The sequence below is a fragment of the Pinus tabuliformis genome, chromosome J (assembly GCF_031772625.1).
Source record: "Pinus tabuliformis cultivar Carrire ecotype Pingquan chromosome J, CPIR1, whole genome shotgun sequence".
Classification (NCBI taxonomy): Eukaryota; Viridiplantae; Streptophyta; class Pinopsida; order Pinales; family Pinaceae; genus Pinus; species Pinus tabuliformis.
In genome coordinates this window covers 879,541,973-879,558,118 of record NC_142295.1, presented here as the reverse complement: position 1 = coordinate 879,558,118, position 16,146 = coordinate 879,541,973, and positions in this window count along the sequence as shown.

The window sequence follows — 16,146 nt, the reverse complement described above, 5'->3', positions numbered from 1 at the left end:
GAATGTGATAAAAACCAATGATGAGGGAGCAGAAATCATTCAAGCAGAGGGCAAAACAAAGGAAGAACAAAAAAGAAAAAGACTACAGCAAAGAAGGCAGAAGCTAAACAAGATGAGAAGAAAGCCAAAATAGAGCGTGAGGAAGCAAGCTAACAGAGGCAGAGAAGACAAAAGAAGAGGAAGAAAAGGAGGAAGAGCCACATCCAGCCAAGCATATCAAAATAGTTAAAACAGTTTCTACAGGAAGCATGAAAACAGTTTCTATAGGAAGCCAGAAAATAGTCAGCACAAAACTTTCTACAAGAAGTCTAGAAACAAAGGAAAAAAAAGGGAAAATCGCCTGATATTTTGGCCAGGGAGGCAGCAACCATGCTTGCCACCATTAGCACACCTCCAAGACCAAAAAGGAAGAGAAAGAGGCAAACCTCCATCTACTTTAAAGTGAAAAAGGAGCACACAGATAAAAGTAGGCAGACCCAAACCACAGTCAAAGGAGCAAATTGTCATTAAGGACACAAAAGCTAAACAAAAGGAGGAGCCTCCTTCAAAGATATCCATTAGCTATGAACAGGGAAGCCCGAAGACATCCACCTAGAGAGAAAGAATCAAAATCTTGGACACAAAGGCCTCTCTACAGGATGCTAAGGCAGTTCTACAGGAAGATGAGAATTCTCTAGGAAAAGGAGCACAGGAAGTGGGAAGAAGCAGAGAGAAAAGCATGGTTTCATGACCGAGAAGAGGACATCACTTCAGAAGCTTGGCATGATAGGGAGGCCACCAGGGCCATCAAAGGTGAGGAGATAGATTAGTTGCTCAGAGGATGAGCAACTAATCATCAAAGATGAGGAGATAGATTAGTTGCTCAGAGGATGAGCAACACTTTCAGTAGGGGGGTGATGATGAGCCCCAAAAATGGATAATTATATGGGCTCATTCAACCTCCTAATTCGACTTAATCCACCATTCTCATTAGTTTATTGCATTTTTTTTATTATATTTATGCTAACAGAGTGAATTGGGTTAGTCATTATGCCAACAAGTCTAATGTGTGCTTTGTGTAGTATTTTTGGTCAATTTGGAGACAAATCAAAGGTTTTAATGAGCACTTGGCAGCCAAATTCATGGGAGAACAAGGGAGAGGATTTGTAGGAAGGTGTCCCCTTCATTTATGGGCCCTTACTTCGAATTCTCCACCATCATCTCGGAGTTCAAGGGCCACCAAATCAATTATCACAAGGGCAGCCGAGCAAGTTCTAGTAAAAGTGTTGTTAACTACAAGTTTTGGCAGCTGAGTTCCTAAAGTTCAGGAGGGCTGTTTGGGTCCTCAATTTGTATAAATAAGAGGGCTTAGGGCCTCATTTCAGTTAGTCATTTTGTAGGTAGAAGTTAGCTAGTTTGTAGTTCGATTTTAGTCAGTAGATTAGCTTTGCATTTAGCGCATTTTCAAGCTTTTCCTTGTGGACAGTTTTTGGAATGTAACTATTCTTTTGATGAATAAAGATGAATTCAGCTTTTCACCAGTTCCAAATCTCTCTTAGGAGGTTGTAGCTCTTGGGGTTGGGCCCATCTTAAGTGCCCAGTACCTCATTTGTTTACCTTTATGTGTTTTTGCTGCATTCTTGCTTTGTTATTTAGATTGCTTTTGATGATTAGAAATACTTTTGATGTTCAGATTGAGTTGATAAGTTATTAGCAAGGGACAAGCTTCAGAAAAAGGCCATCAAGCACCTCTGATTTCACCTCTCCCTCGGTGGGATCAGGAGCCAGGATCAAGGTGACCTCGCTGCCAACAAAAACACAGTCTTTGCTTTGCCATGCAATCATTAGTGTTCAATTCTTATTTGCAGAAGTTGGTTACATGTTTAGATTCTTGATTGCTTCATTGCATAATTTATTTCATCTGATTTCAGGGCAAATAAACTTATGTTCCAATTATTTTTTGTTATCTAGGTCAGAATAGACTAACGTAACTAGGTCTTTGATTTTCCAAATCCTTGTTTGTTCCGTTTGAAAAACAACTTGCAGAGCACCTGTTATCCTTATTTATCTGCCCATTCTCCATCAACCCCACCTGCTTCATCCTCTACTTAGAATCCCTGCCTTACGTTTGCCATTTTCTCACTCTGCCCTAAATTCCCATATTGTTGTGCAACATTGCTCTACCTCTCCCTGAACAAATCCAACCATCCTCGCCACTTCTCAACTCCATTTCCCAAGGCCTGGACTTCCTCACACCCTTATCTCACCTCCATAGCCACTCCTTCATCTTTCTTCCTCCATCCATTCTCCAAAATCCCATTTCTGAACATCTTGTAGAAAAATTACAGACATCCTGTAGAAAATCACAGACATCTTGTAGAACCCCTGCAGACTTCCTGTAGAAGCTCAGGAATGAGGTTTCTTGATAGCCAAAATTTGTGAAACTCTCTGGAAGGGTGTTAGGGACCCCTTAGGCCCTCTCTGAACCTTCCCAACCTCCTCCAAGCATTTCCTCTCACCAATCCACCTCTGAACAGTCAAAAACAGTTAAATCTTATGCATGATAATTCTGATAACTTATTCAAAAATACAAAAAGGTGTTTTTTTCAGATGTCACTGTAGAAGTAGCTTAGACACATGCATTTTACCTTTCTAGAAGTCAATGGCATCTCTTTCAGTAGCTTGCATCCTCTTTCTTACATCAGTAGGGCTAGCTAGTAAAATTAGGGTTTGCGTTTTCTTTCAGCTTTTCAGTTTCTTTCCACAAGCAGATTAGCTTCCTTCGAGTTAGCTTCCATCCATCGGTTAAAAATATTCTTCTCAGAGCTCATAGAAGTTGGCTTGAGCCCCTAGCGGAATTGTTCCAGCTGACCAAGTGACAGCTGCGGCAAGAGCTAGTACTTGTGCATACAGCACCGTCTCTTCCAAGTTTGTTACGAACTACCGAGCTGATAAAACTAAAGAAGGGAGTTTCAGGAGTTGCAGCCTTATTGTTGCAATACTGGGGCCCACTAGAAGATCATGTTCTAGATGATGATATAAATGATGATGATGATGATGATGTTGATATGATGAATCCTTTTCACATGAATTCTGAACTAGATGATACAGATGATGAGATGGATGAGGAAGAAGATTAACAATATTAAAATGTTGAAAAGTACGAGGTATTTATTTTTATGTTTTCATTTGGTTGTTATCTTTCGTTCACCTTAAATTTTATTTTCCTAGTTTTTATGTTTGAATGTTACTGTGTTTCTTTTAATTATATTATAGTAGTTAGATTGGGTATGGGTAATTAAGAGTGATTGAAGGGGGGGGGGGGGTGGGCGGGGTGGGGGGGAGGCCATATGAGCTTCCACATCACGTGGATAGTCTTGTTAAGTAGATAATTTATTATACTTGAAATGAAGAGAAGCTCATTTATGTTTATACCATAATTTCTAATTTTCACTTTAATGGTTCGTTAAGTAGACGTACCAAATGATTTGGGCAACAGGTGAACAAAGCGACATGACGGTCGGGAAAACATGTGAAGTAAGGTCGACCCATGATTTCCCATGAATTGAGTTTCCACCAAGGTGTATCATAATGATTTTTAGAAATTTGACTAAATTAATGTTTAGGTGTTAAAAGTCGCTTTATAATTGATTGATTATGCAACAAGGACATACTAACAAAAGATAATTTTTGTTTTCATTGATGAGCTAATTATTTGTGTTGAGTGATTTACATAGTAGGGCTAACACCCACGCCCTAGACACACCCACACAAAGCCAAAACACTTGCATAAAAGAAGTAAGGTTGGACCATGACTTCCCATGAACAGAGTTCCCACCAAGGGGTCTTATAATGATTTTTAGAAAATAAACTAAATTAATGTTTAGGTGTTAAAAATCATTTATAATTGATTGATTATGCAACATGGTATTAAAAAAATATAATATTTTGTTGTCATTGATTATCGAACAAAGGCGGGGCACCAGGGAACCTATGAGGTTGTAGCGTGCAAAGCGCACCAGGGCACTCAACGCCCATGGGGGTGTTGCGTGTTGGGCATGCCAGGGAGCCCATGCAACGAGTTGGTGGGTTGGCCCAACTTGGTAAGGGGCGCCCGCACAAAAGAAGTAATGTCATACCATGATTGCCCATGAATAGATTTCCCACAAGGGGGTGTCATAATGATTTTTAGGAAATTATGTAAATTAATGTTTAGGTGTTAAAATTCAGTTTATAATTGAATATTGATCATGCAACATGGAAATACCAAATGATATTATTTCATTTTCAATGATGAGCTAATGATTTATGTTCACTGATTTACATAGCAGGGCGAACACTTGCACCCTAGGTGTGCCCGCATGAAGGCGGGGTGCACGGGTGCCCATGGGGATGTAATGTGTAAGGCACGCTAAGGTGCTCGATGCCCATGGGGGTGTTGCCTGATGGGCACACCAGGGAACCCGCCCAGTAGGGTCAGTCGTGCAACTAGTTGGTGGGTCAACCCGACTTGGCAAGGGGTGCTCACATAAAGGAATTAAGGTTGACCCATGACTTCCCGAGAACAAAGTTCCCACCAAGGGGTCTCATAATGATTTTTAGAAAATCCACTAAAGTAATGTTTGGGTGTTAAAATTCAGTTTATAATTGATTTATTATGCAACATGGTATTAATAAATTATAATATTTTTTTTCATTGATGAGCGAACGAAGGCGGGGCACCCGGGTTCCCATGGGGGCATCACGCTAGGGCGCCCGACGACCATGGGGGTGTCGGGTGTTGGGCATGCTAGGGCACCCGTGCGGCGATTTGGTGGGTCGACCCGACTTGGAGAGGGGTGCTCGAACAAAATTCACCCATGAACAGAGTCCTTACAAGGCGGCCTCATAATGATTTTTAGAAAATTAAGTAAATTAATGTTTAGGCATTAAAAGTTGGCTTATAATTGAAAATTGATCATCCGACATGGAAATAACAAATGATAATATTTTATTTACATTGATGAGCTAATGATTTATGTTCATCGATTTTCATAGCAAGGCAAACACTCACGACCTTGGTGCACTTGCATGAAGGTGGGGCACTCATGGGGGCATCATGTGCTGGGAACACCGAGGTTCCCATGCAACGATTTGATGGGTCATCCCAAATTGGCATGGGGTGCCTGCACAAAAGAAGTAATCTCGACCCATGACTACCGATGATTGGAGAATGGGGCCAACGTTGAAATGTTTTTAGTTTGTGCTCGTATGCATTGAAATTTGACATGGTTTGGTAGATGCATGCATTAGTGACATGGGAGGGTTTTAAGACTCAAATATGACTCACAAAATGAATTAAAAAATCAAACGACAAAATTATAACATATATAAATGTAAAGGTGATGAAATTATTTATTACTATTTACCAGTTGTGGGCTTATTAGCACTAATTTTCCTTCCTCATCGTACGGCTAATCATGAGGCTAATTAGTCCTGATATAATGGTATTCCAAGTTTGATAGGAAAATCTCTAAGGTAAGGCTATGAGCTCCTTATCATAACATTTTTATGGCTAGTACCACGATGGGTGCCAGACTATGTAATGGAGCTTTCTGGGTTGAAATACACTCAATCTCCATTTAGACAGAAATTGCTCATTCAATTTCTTATTTTCTTTTACATCTTCTCATTTTGTGTGGAGACAACATATTTTCTTTGATTCTTTGGTTGTTCTTCATGTGAATCCTCCTACTTGGAGGCACCATGTTCACTACTCTGTATGAATTTTTAATGTTTTCTTTTTTTTTACTCATATTGCTCTCAAGTCTATCTTATAACTTGTTCACAAGTCCAATTTACAATTTCTCTAGAGGCACCATGATCTCTCTCTCATTTTTTGTCTTACTTGGCTTGTTGGGCATAGCATGTTGTTAGCATTTAATTAATATTATTATTGAGAAATTGTAATCTATATAAATTACAATGGATTTTTCATATAATTATTTCATATACATCGTAGATAGTAGAGTGTATCTATGACATTCATATTCAACCAAAGCTAAATGTCATGAGAAAGTTCTTGAAACTTCATAGATTGTCCACTAACCAACCTTGTTTTTTTTTGTCAAGTGGTCTAAGTTCTTTAGTGATTACATTAGGCTTGACCTGTGGCTTGAGACATTGTGAACTAGGGGCATCTAAGCCTTCAAAACTACCTGAGGATCACACTTGGCCTGGGCCACACTAACCCTTAACATGACTGGATTTGTTTCCACATTGTTTCAAACCGAAAACCTTCACATCATGAAGTGACTTAACAGTACACCCCATCGCCGTCTATTCTACGCCCTGTGGGAAACCAACCATGTGATTGAATGGGAAGTGCTCATCCAAGGGACTTTGAAGGAGGTTTAGGATGATTGGAAAATGCATTGTAGGTCTCAACTATAAGATATGTTTGAGGTATATTATGTTGGTCTTTCAAGCCAATGTAGAGGTTGATAGATAAAATCACAAGACAATACATGAAGATTATCATATTATGAGTCATGGATGTTTATGGTTAACTAAATCCTTCTATTGAGTATTGAATGTTGTGAATTGACATTATTTGTTTCAGGATTCTCTTGTACTCACCAAAATATGGATTGAATGTGTATTAATGATAGTGATTTGAGACATCCTATAACAATTGATAAAAATATCAATTAAAGTATACCTCTACTAATTCAAATTACATGTTTTTTTTTAAATGTAACCATTAGTGTAAATTGATTATTAATTAATAAAATTAATAATTATTTCCTATCACATAGTTGTTAATTTTAAAACTTTTCATAATATTTTATTTTTTTGAAATTAACAATTACATTATAAATTATATTATTAAATCAAAAACATATTATATTATTAAATAAAAACCATATTATATTAATTATTAAATTATTAAATTATTAAATTATTATTATTCATTCGTAGCTCGTTTATATGTTTTTGGCATGTCATTATATTTTTTTCGCATAGACTGTGATTTTTCTTGGTGGCTTTGGTCCCTTATAAATTTTTGGCATGTCATTGCATATGGTTTTCGCATAGACTATGAGTTTTCTTGGTGGCGCCACTCCCTTATACATTCAATACATTCGATTCTTGCATATTTTTATATCATGAGTTTTCTTGATGCTCTTCTCCCTTATATATTCAATTCTTACAATAGACCCAAGGGTTTCTCAGTGGATCCACTCCCCACATTCAATTCTTGTAGCAGACCTTAGGGTTTCTCAGTGGCTCTGCTCCCTACATTTGATTCTTCCAACAAATACAGTAGCTCCTCTCCCTACATTCAATTCGGTGTTCCCTTGAGTGTTTCTCGGTGGCTCCTCCCTGCATTCAATTCTTGTAGACCTGAGGGTTTCTCAGTCACTCCTCCCTACATTCCATTTGGTGTTCACTTGAGTGTTTCTTGATGGTTCTTCCATACATTCAATTCTTGTAAACAGTCCTGAGAGATTCTCGATGGATCCTCTCTACATTTTATTCGACATTCCCTTCCCTGTGAAGACTCCTTCAAGAATCCATAGCAACAGGTAGATTTGGGCATTAGGATTAAGCAATGGTAAGTCCACATTCCTTGAACACTTGCAATTCTAGGGTTTTCAAAAAGTTGTCACAATCCTAAGGTTGGGCACAATTGAGACCATTTATTCCCTAAAAAAAAAAAACTTGTTTTCCCAATGTATGCATTAATAAAAGAGTAGTGGCATGGTTATCAATTAATTAATATGTTCATTCCTTCTTGAGTCCTTTATTTAGTCATGGGCTATGACTTATTCATCCATCTGTGAATATCTTATTTAGTCATGGGTAGCCATAGGTGGTGAACCGAGAAACTCGTTGGTGGTAACATGAGACCAATAAGTTCATACATGGTACCCAGAAGATGATATGTGGTATCTGGAAGAATTCATAAGGAAATTTAGGGTAAAGAGTCAATATACTAGTGTTGTATCCCTACCCCGGGCTACTTTGGATTGTAATTCTAAGTGGTTTGGTTTTTTTTCTTTGCTTCGTCATGTATTCATTGTTCAAGCTCAACCAACAACTTAGATTTGTGAAGATCATGGCTATTCAGACCCTTGTGAACAATGATATTGTTATCTTCCAAAGTTTAATGATTTTGAATGCAAATTTTTGATTTTGGACTTGAGAATAAGGCCACGTATAGTGCCCAAAACTATGATCCAATTAGCAATGTGTTTGATCTTGAGAGGATGGATTTCTTGACTACTCGGTCTCTTGAAAATAAGCCTAAGACACCTCTACTTACTTTTTAATAGGATTGTGATTTTATTATAGTGATAAGGTCTTGGATTTATGCTCAAAACATAGATTTTTACTTTCTCTAGAATCTCGGCCTAGGAGAAAGTCCTTCTTTGGAAACCTTGAGACCTACTGTGACCTTAAATCTTTCCCTTATACAGATGACCTTAGGGAAAACAAATTTTTTATATTTTTTCTCTTATTACATTGACAATTTTTGTGATATTAGATTAGTCCATTGTCATTATTATTATTATTTGTTTATCATCAAGAAAATGCCAATAAATAAAATCAAAATGAAAAAAAAGAACACCATAAATAGGCTCCATTCTAGGGAAAAACCCCTCCATAGGGGAAACCCAAAAACTTCTCTTCTTTTAGAAATTTAAATAAGACTTCCAAGCCCTTTGATCAAGACAACTCGCCAAGTGATAGGCTAGCCACCCATACAACAATGCTTCTTTCTTTAAATCTGTTTGTTTCTCTTCTTTGGCTCGAAATATGAATAGAGCTAGCTTCCTTCCCAAGTATGTGAGCTTGCCAAACAAAGAAGTAATGTCCAAGTCAAACAAATAGACTTTTCTTCCTTTCCTCGTTATCCTTCTCTTCTTTCTCGCTCTAAATTTTTCTCAAACTTATTGAAGAGTGTGAATTGCTTATCTATATCCAATGAGGTCGAATACCTCTCCTTTATATAGTCTTTTGGTGAGGTCCAAGGTCCTCTTTTGGGTCTGACTTGATGGGATAGCTGACCCATCACTTGGTAGCTTCTCGATCTCATTTTGACATTTAAAATATTTCTTTTACATCAATTGAAGAGCCCTTCATTGGAATTTACATCATGACCTTGAATTTGACCTTGTCACAACCCTAGAGCACACAAATGGGTGCTAAACGTAAGACAAAATAATCAATGGGAAAGAAACTCATTCTTGAATAAATAATTTTCTTTTGCAAAAATACAATTTTATTTTCTTTTTCTTTTAACAAGTACATTAATGACATCAAGTCATGGTACATAGACAATTATGAAGACTGAAGAAGAGTAAGCATTCACTAACAATTCCTAACATTTCCACTCACGCATTTGGAAATCTACATCCACCATCATTTGAGATTAATAATAGGCCTGAAACCTCTCATGTGGCACTTAATGTGGATGTTTTTGTCTGTATGTGTGTCCATAACATGACATGTATCATTATCCCTGTTATCACTTAAGAATTCTAATTTCAAAACCGCTCACATTAGTTTGATGGTAAAAAAATTCGGTGCTAGTCCAAGTTTGATTTTTGTTTTTAGAGTCTTGAGTCAACTATGTATTCTCATTCATCACCGGTCATTCTCATTCATCCCCGTCTCATAGCCATGTGTCAGTTTTGTTCAAAAGTTACTATGTGTCACAAAGCTCTTTAGGTTATTTCGTAGCTCATGAAATAATTTTGAAGTGTTTCCGCAGCGCATAAAGTCTTTTTGTAGTTTCGCAGCGCAACATGTTTTAGGCTGCGCTACAAAATTGGGGATTTGTTCCAATCCATAGCAACTGTCATGCAAAATAGCTCTAGGGTGGATGCATTTTACAGGAGGCATGCTCTCAAGCTCCTGCGTGTATGCTTGTCATCAGTTCTGAATCTGAAGGGAAATATTACAGGTGAAGGAGTTACTCCAGAACTTTTGAGCACGATACTGATGTCATCCAGTGATCCATCAAGACGCAGAACTGAAACATCAACTATGAAGGTTGACATTGGGGTAAAAACAAAGTCACAGCTTATGGCAGAGAGATCTGTATTTAAGGTTCTGTTGATGACTGTAATTGCTGCCAGTGCAGAACCAGAACTTCAAGATCCGAAAGATGATTTTGTCCCCAATGTATGCCGTCATTTTGCTATGATTTTTCATGTTGATTCAACTACCTCTCCACCAATAACAACTAGTCAAGTTGGGGGCTCGATGGGCACTGGGACCTTAAGTTCTAAGTCACGAAATTCATCCCATGCCAATTTGAAGGAGTTAGATCCTTTGATATTCTTGGATGCATTAGTTGATATTCTTGCATCTGAAAACATAGCACATGCTAAGGCTGCCTTGAATGGACTAAACATTTTCGCAGAAACATTTTTTTTCTTGCTCGTTGCAAACATACTAGTGTATTGACTACAAGGGGTGTGGGCACGCCAGGTATTCCTATGATGGTTTCTAGTCCTTCAATGAATCTTGTTTACGCACCACCTCCAGGTGTTCGTATACCAGTCTTCGAGCAGCTTCTACCTCGACTTTTACACTGTTTTTATGGAAGCACATGGCAAGCACAGATGGTGGTACGGGGTTGTGAGTCATTCAGATTATTGTGACCGAGATAGTCGCCACCGCCAATGTCATTTAGATGATACTGTGATTCTAAGTTCAATCAATATACACCTGGATCACGATGGCGGCGTGCAACAATTAATATAAAGGATCATCATGAAGAACACGGTTTTATCACCAGATAATCTTGAGGGAAAACCAGTTGTCTTGAAGTATGTAGAATTCCAGAATTTTCGCAGTTTGACCATCTTTATAGAGGACAATCAGGGCGGTGCCGACGTTACACAAATCCAGAAGCTTGTCCTATATGGGAGCACTGTGGAAACAACAAATATGAAGGAGTTGAAGAAAATCAATGAGGATCAGTAGATGCCAAGAAAACCCGCATGCATGTGGCATATATGTATGTTTAAACATGGAGAATCTTGGTCAAATCTCTTTCAGGTTTTATTGTGAAAAAAATGCTACTTGGATGAAAAGTTGTTTGCGTCTTTCCTTAATCGCTTGTTTAACACCCTGAGTTGCACTATTACTGAGTTTTCTGTTTCATTTAAGGAGATGGAAGAACATTACCAGGTCCCAGAGTTGCAATCAGCTCCTCAACCTTTTTGACACTAGCAACAGATGTTTTTCTTTTTGAAACTTCAAGTTCAGGGAATTTAAAGTGGTTATAGAATGGATTCAAGAAGGTTTCAGTGGTATTGAAATGTAAATGTTAGCCCTTCAAGGTGTTATTTATGATTGGATCAAAGCAACAGGCAGTATTAGGCTTGATCCCCAGATGGAGGCCATGAGAGTATTGGGCAATTCCAAAAGACAGATTGGAGCATATGTTCTACTGCAGAACAGGTGTATAGAGCTGCGAAAGGTTTGCAACCATCCTTTACTAAGTTATCCTTACCTTATGGACTATTCTAATGAGTATGTTGTATGATCATGTGGAAAACTTTGGGTTCTGGATAGAGTTCTCATCAAACTCCACAAAGCAGGACATCGTGTCCTCCTTTTCAGTACAATGACAAAGTTGCTAGATATATTGGAAGATTACCTGCAATGGCGCCGTCTTCATTATAGAAGGATTGATGGAACAACTAGCTTAGATGATAGAGAATCGGCTATTCATGATTTTAATAAGCCTGGTTCTGAATGTTTCCTATTCTTACTTAGTATCCATGTAGCAGGAAGGGGTTTGAATCTTCAATCAGCAGACACAGTGGTCATATATGATCCCGACCCAAACCCAAAAAAATGAAGAGCAGGCTGTAGCTAGGGCTTATCATAATTGTGCCAAATGCTGTCATGGTTAACTGGAAGAGTGAGTTACATAATTGGCTTCCTACATTATCTTGTATTTATTATGTTGGTGGGAAAAGATCAACGTACAAAATTGTATTCTCAGGAAGTTGCTGCAATGAAGTTTAATGTACTGGTCACTACATATGAGTTTGTTATGCGAGATCGGGCAAAGCTCTCTAAAGTAGACTGGAAATATATCATAATCGATGAGGCACATCACACATGTTCGTAGACAAAGCTTACAGTGCATCAAAAACGTGGCAGTCTTCCATATTTTGGGTAATTAAAGGCTAAAAGACATGTTTCTGTGCATTCGAATATTTTGGGGAAAAATGAAGCCGAGAAGCCAGGGAAATCTCCTAATACTTCTGAGCAGTTAAAAGATTCAACATCCAATGTCAACATGGGGCATTAAACATCCATATCAGCTATCTCAGCCAAACTGAAAGAAGACCAGATGTCAAAGAACGAGGAGAAGGCATCATGCATATAATATGGAGTTAGAGTCATAGTAGATTTAGAACTCTAAAAAAAAAGCTCCAGTCAGCACTTTATTGATTTGTTAGTTAGTTAAATAGTTGATAAGTGTCATTAGAGGTAGGTATCGAATTCCCCTCATGCTGGAGGAGGAATCTCGATCAGTTAGAATAAGAATTCTATATATAGCCGAAACAACAATGTAATGTGGGTTGGAAAACTTTATGACAGAGCATTGTATTTGGCTTATGTAAAGACAGAATTTTAGTAATATAATTTGGCTTTACTTCTCAGGATTCATGAAGGATTTCTATGTTCAGAATGTGTGATCTTGTCCTTTTCTAAATTTTTTACAGTTGTATAGATGTATAATCACTCAGAATTCACTGATCGTGCTCTGATTTCCTGTATGCATTTATAAACTGTGGTTTCATATGAGTTATGTTCTGAATATTCAAATTCTGAATGCCCTGACTTCTATGTAAAGTCAAGATCCTTGTTTATTGAGGTGTTGTTGACTCCTTAGGCCCAATGGAAACTTGTTTAATGTTTTTCCAGCACCTATATTTGTCACAGTTATTTCACAAAGAGTTAGCCATCTTATCTTAATCAAAATCATTAACCCATCTAGAGAGAGCCCTCTCAGGTTGAGGAGGCTAAGCCTCAGCCTAAAGCAGGTTTGAAATAGTTACTTGAAGTCTTCCTGGTCTGCAGCCTTCCAGGGCTGATTTTGAGATAACATTTTGGTGTGTCTGCCGAGAGCCTGAAGATTATTCATTCCCGAAATCATGAAGCTGAACTTCTGAAGGTAGCAGGAGCTCAGAAGGTTTTCGAGGCTGCAATCTACCTTGGCGACTCCATTGTTGAAGAATTCGAAATTCATACATTCATGGTGATTCCACTGAAGCTATGAAGGACCCAGATGCTACCATTCTTATTTCAAGGTATGCATGCATAAATTTTTCAGGAATTCATGGTTTCCCAAATCATTTTCCCAAGGATGCATATTTTCTAAGGAATGGTCCAAAATTCAATGGAGAAGATTCGAGTTTAACTTTGAAGCATATATCAGATTTCTGTGATTTTACTGAGCTTCTTAGAGTTAAACATGAGGATGTTTGCATTATGTTGTTCTATGATTCATTTCAAGGGAAATGCAAACAGTGGATTGAAAGCTTTCCTGCCAAATCCATTAAGTCATTTGAAGACTTTTGGTTTATGTTTTTGGAGGAACGGATAGATAGATCAGAGTTGGTGGCAAAATCTCCTTCAATTCAAGGTTTCAAACAATGGAATAATGATCATAGTAATGGAGAAACAGATGAAAATTTTTCTTTGTCCTTGTCCTCGTATCTAAAATCATTTGAGTGTAGGGCAGAGGATAAGATGAAATTTTTGAATGAAGTTGCTAATGACATTGAGAAAGACATTGAAGGTTTACAAGGTCAAATTCAGGCATATAGTCTTCATAATCATGATCATTATTTTCAGAAGCTTTCTATGGCAGAACACAAGGAGAGAGTGTTGCTTCCTTTCTCTTTCACGATTGAGGAACTGTACACTGCTGTTGAAGATCAGTTTGCACAACCAGAAAGTTACAAGAATCATCAAGCTGATCATGTATTCTGGGATCCTATAGCCAAATATATGGAAGAGTTTTACTCTCCAGTGTTTCAGTTTTTCTATGAAGATCAGAGGCAATTTCAGTGGCAGTGGTCATCACAATATCATATTGGCTCTGAACTCCGATGCAGTCAAAGAAATCAAATATCAGATAAGACAAATGATTGGCTACATTGGAAATTTCACATTGATTGAGCTGAAAGAAATTTGAATTGTTAGGGTAGGTAGGTAGGAAAATGCAAATAAGCTCAAGGTTGACTGAGCATTTTTTCAGTAGATGTAGATTTCTTTCTCCTACAGTGATCATCAAGCTTAAGCCCGAGGTGAAGGCCCAAGACGCTGGAAAGGGATGTTTGTCAAGCAAATTTCCGTTTGTAATAAAGAAGACAAAGCACTGGACCTGCGAGTTCTTAGTGTACTACAGGAGCACACTATCCCAAGTGGAGCCACTGTTATCACTTAAGAATTCTAATTTCAAAACCGCTCACATTAGTTTGATGGTAAAAAAATTCGGTGCTAGTCTAAGTTTGATTTTTGTTTTTAGAGTCTTGAGTCAACTATGTATTCTCATTCATCACCGGTCATTCTCATTCATCCCCGTCTCATAGCCATGTGTCAGTTTTGTTCAAAAGTTACTATGTGTCACAAAGCTCTTTAGGTTATTTCGTAGCTCATGAAATAATTTTGAAGTGTTTCCGCAGCGCATAAAGCCTTTTTGTAGTTTCGCAGCGCAACATGTTTTAGGCTGCGCTACAAAATTGGGGATTTGTTCGAATCCATAGCAACTGTCATGCAAAATAGCTCTGGGGTGGATGCATTTTACAGGAGGCATGCTCTCAAGCTCCTGCGTGTATGCTTGTCATCAGTTCTGAATCTGAAGGGAAATATTACAGGTGAAGGAGTTACTCCAGAACTTTTGAGCACGATGCTGATGTCATCCAGTGATCCATCAAGACGCAAAACTGAAACATCAACTATGAAGGTTGACCTTGGGGTAAAAACAAAGTCACAGCTTATGGCAGAGAGATCTGTATTTAAGGTTCTGTTGATGACTGTAATTGCTTCCAGTGCAGAACCAGAACTTCAAGATCCGAAAGATGATTTTGTCCCCAATGTATGCCGTCATTTTGCTATGATTTTTCATGTTGATTCAACTACCTCTCCACCAGTAACAACTAGTCAAGTTGGGGGCTCGATGGGCACTAGGACCTTAAGTTCTAAGTCACGAAATTCATCCCATGCCAATTTGAAGGAGTTAGATCCTTTGATATTCTTGGATGCATTAGTTGATATTCTTGCAGCTGAAAACAGAGCACATGCTAAGGCTGCCTTGAATGGACTAAACATTTTCGCAGAAACATTTTTTTTCTTGCTCGTTGCAAACATACTAGTGTATTGACTACAAGGGGTGTGGGCACGCCAGGTACTCCTATGATGGTTTCTAGTCCTTCAATGAATCCTGTTTACGCACCACCTCCAGGTGTTCGTATACCAGTCTTCGAGCAGCTTCTACCTCGACTTTTACACTGTTGTTATGGAAGCACATGGCAAGCACAGATGGTGGTACGGGGTTGTGAGTCATTTAGATTATTGTGACCGAGATAGTCGCCACCGCCAATGTCATTTAGATGATACTGTGATTCTAAGTTCAATCAATATACACCTGGATCACGATGGCGGCGTGCAGCAATTAATAGAAAGGATCATCATGAAGAACACAGTTTTATCACCAGATAATCTTGAGGGAAAACCAGTTGTCTTGAAGTATGTAGAATTCCAAAATGTTCGCAGTTTGACCATCTTTATAGAGGACAATCAGGGCGGTGCCGACGTTACACAAATCCAGAAGCTTGTCCTATATGGGAGCACTGTGGAAACAACAAATATGAAGGAGTTGAAGAAAATCAATGAGGATCAGTAGATGTCAAGAAAACCCGCATGCATGTGGCATATATGTATGTTTAAACATGGAGAATCTTGGTCAAATCTCTTTCAGGTTTTATTGTGAAAAAAATGCTACTTGGATGAAAAGCTGTTTGCGTCTTTCCTTAATCGCTTGTTTAACACCCTGAGTTGCACTATTACTGAGTTTTTTGTTTCATTTAAGGAGATGGAAGAACATTACCAGGTCCCAGAGTTGCAATCAACTCCTCAACCTTT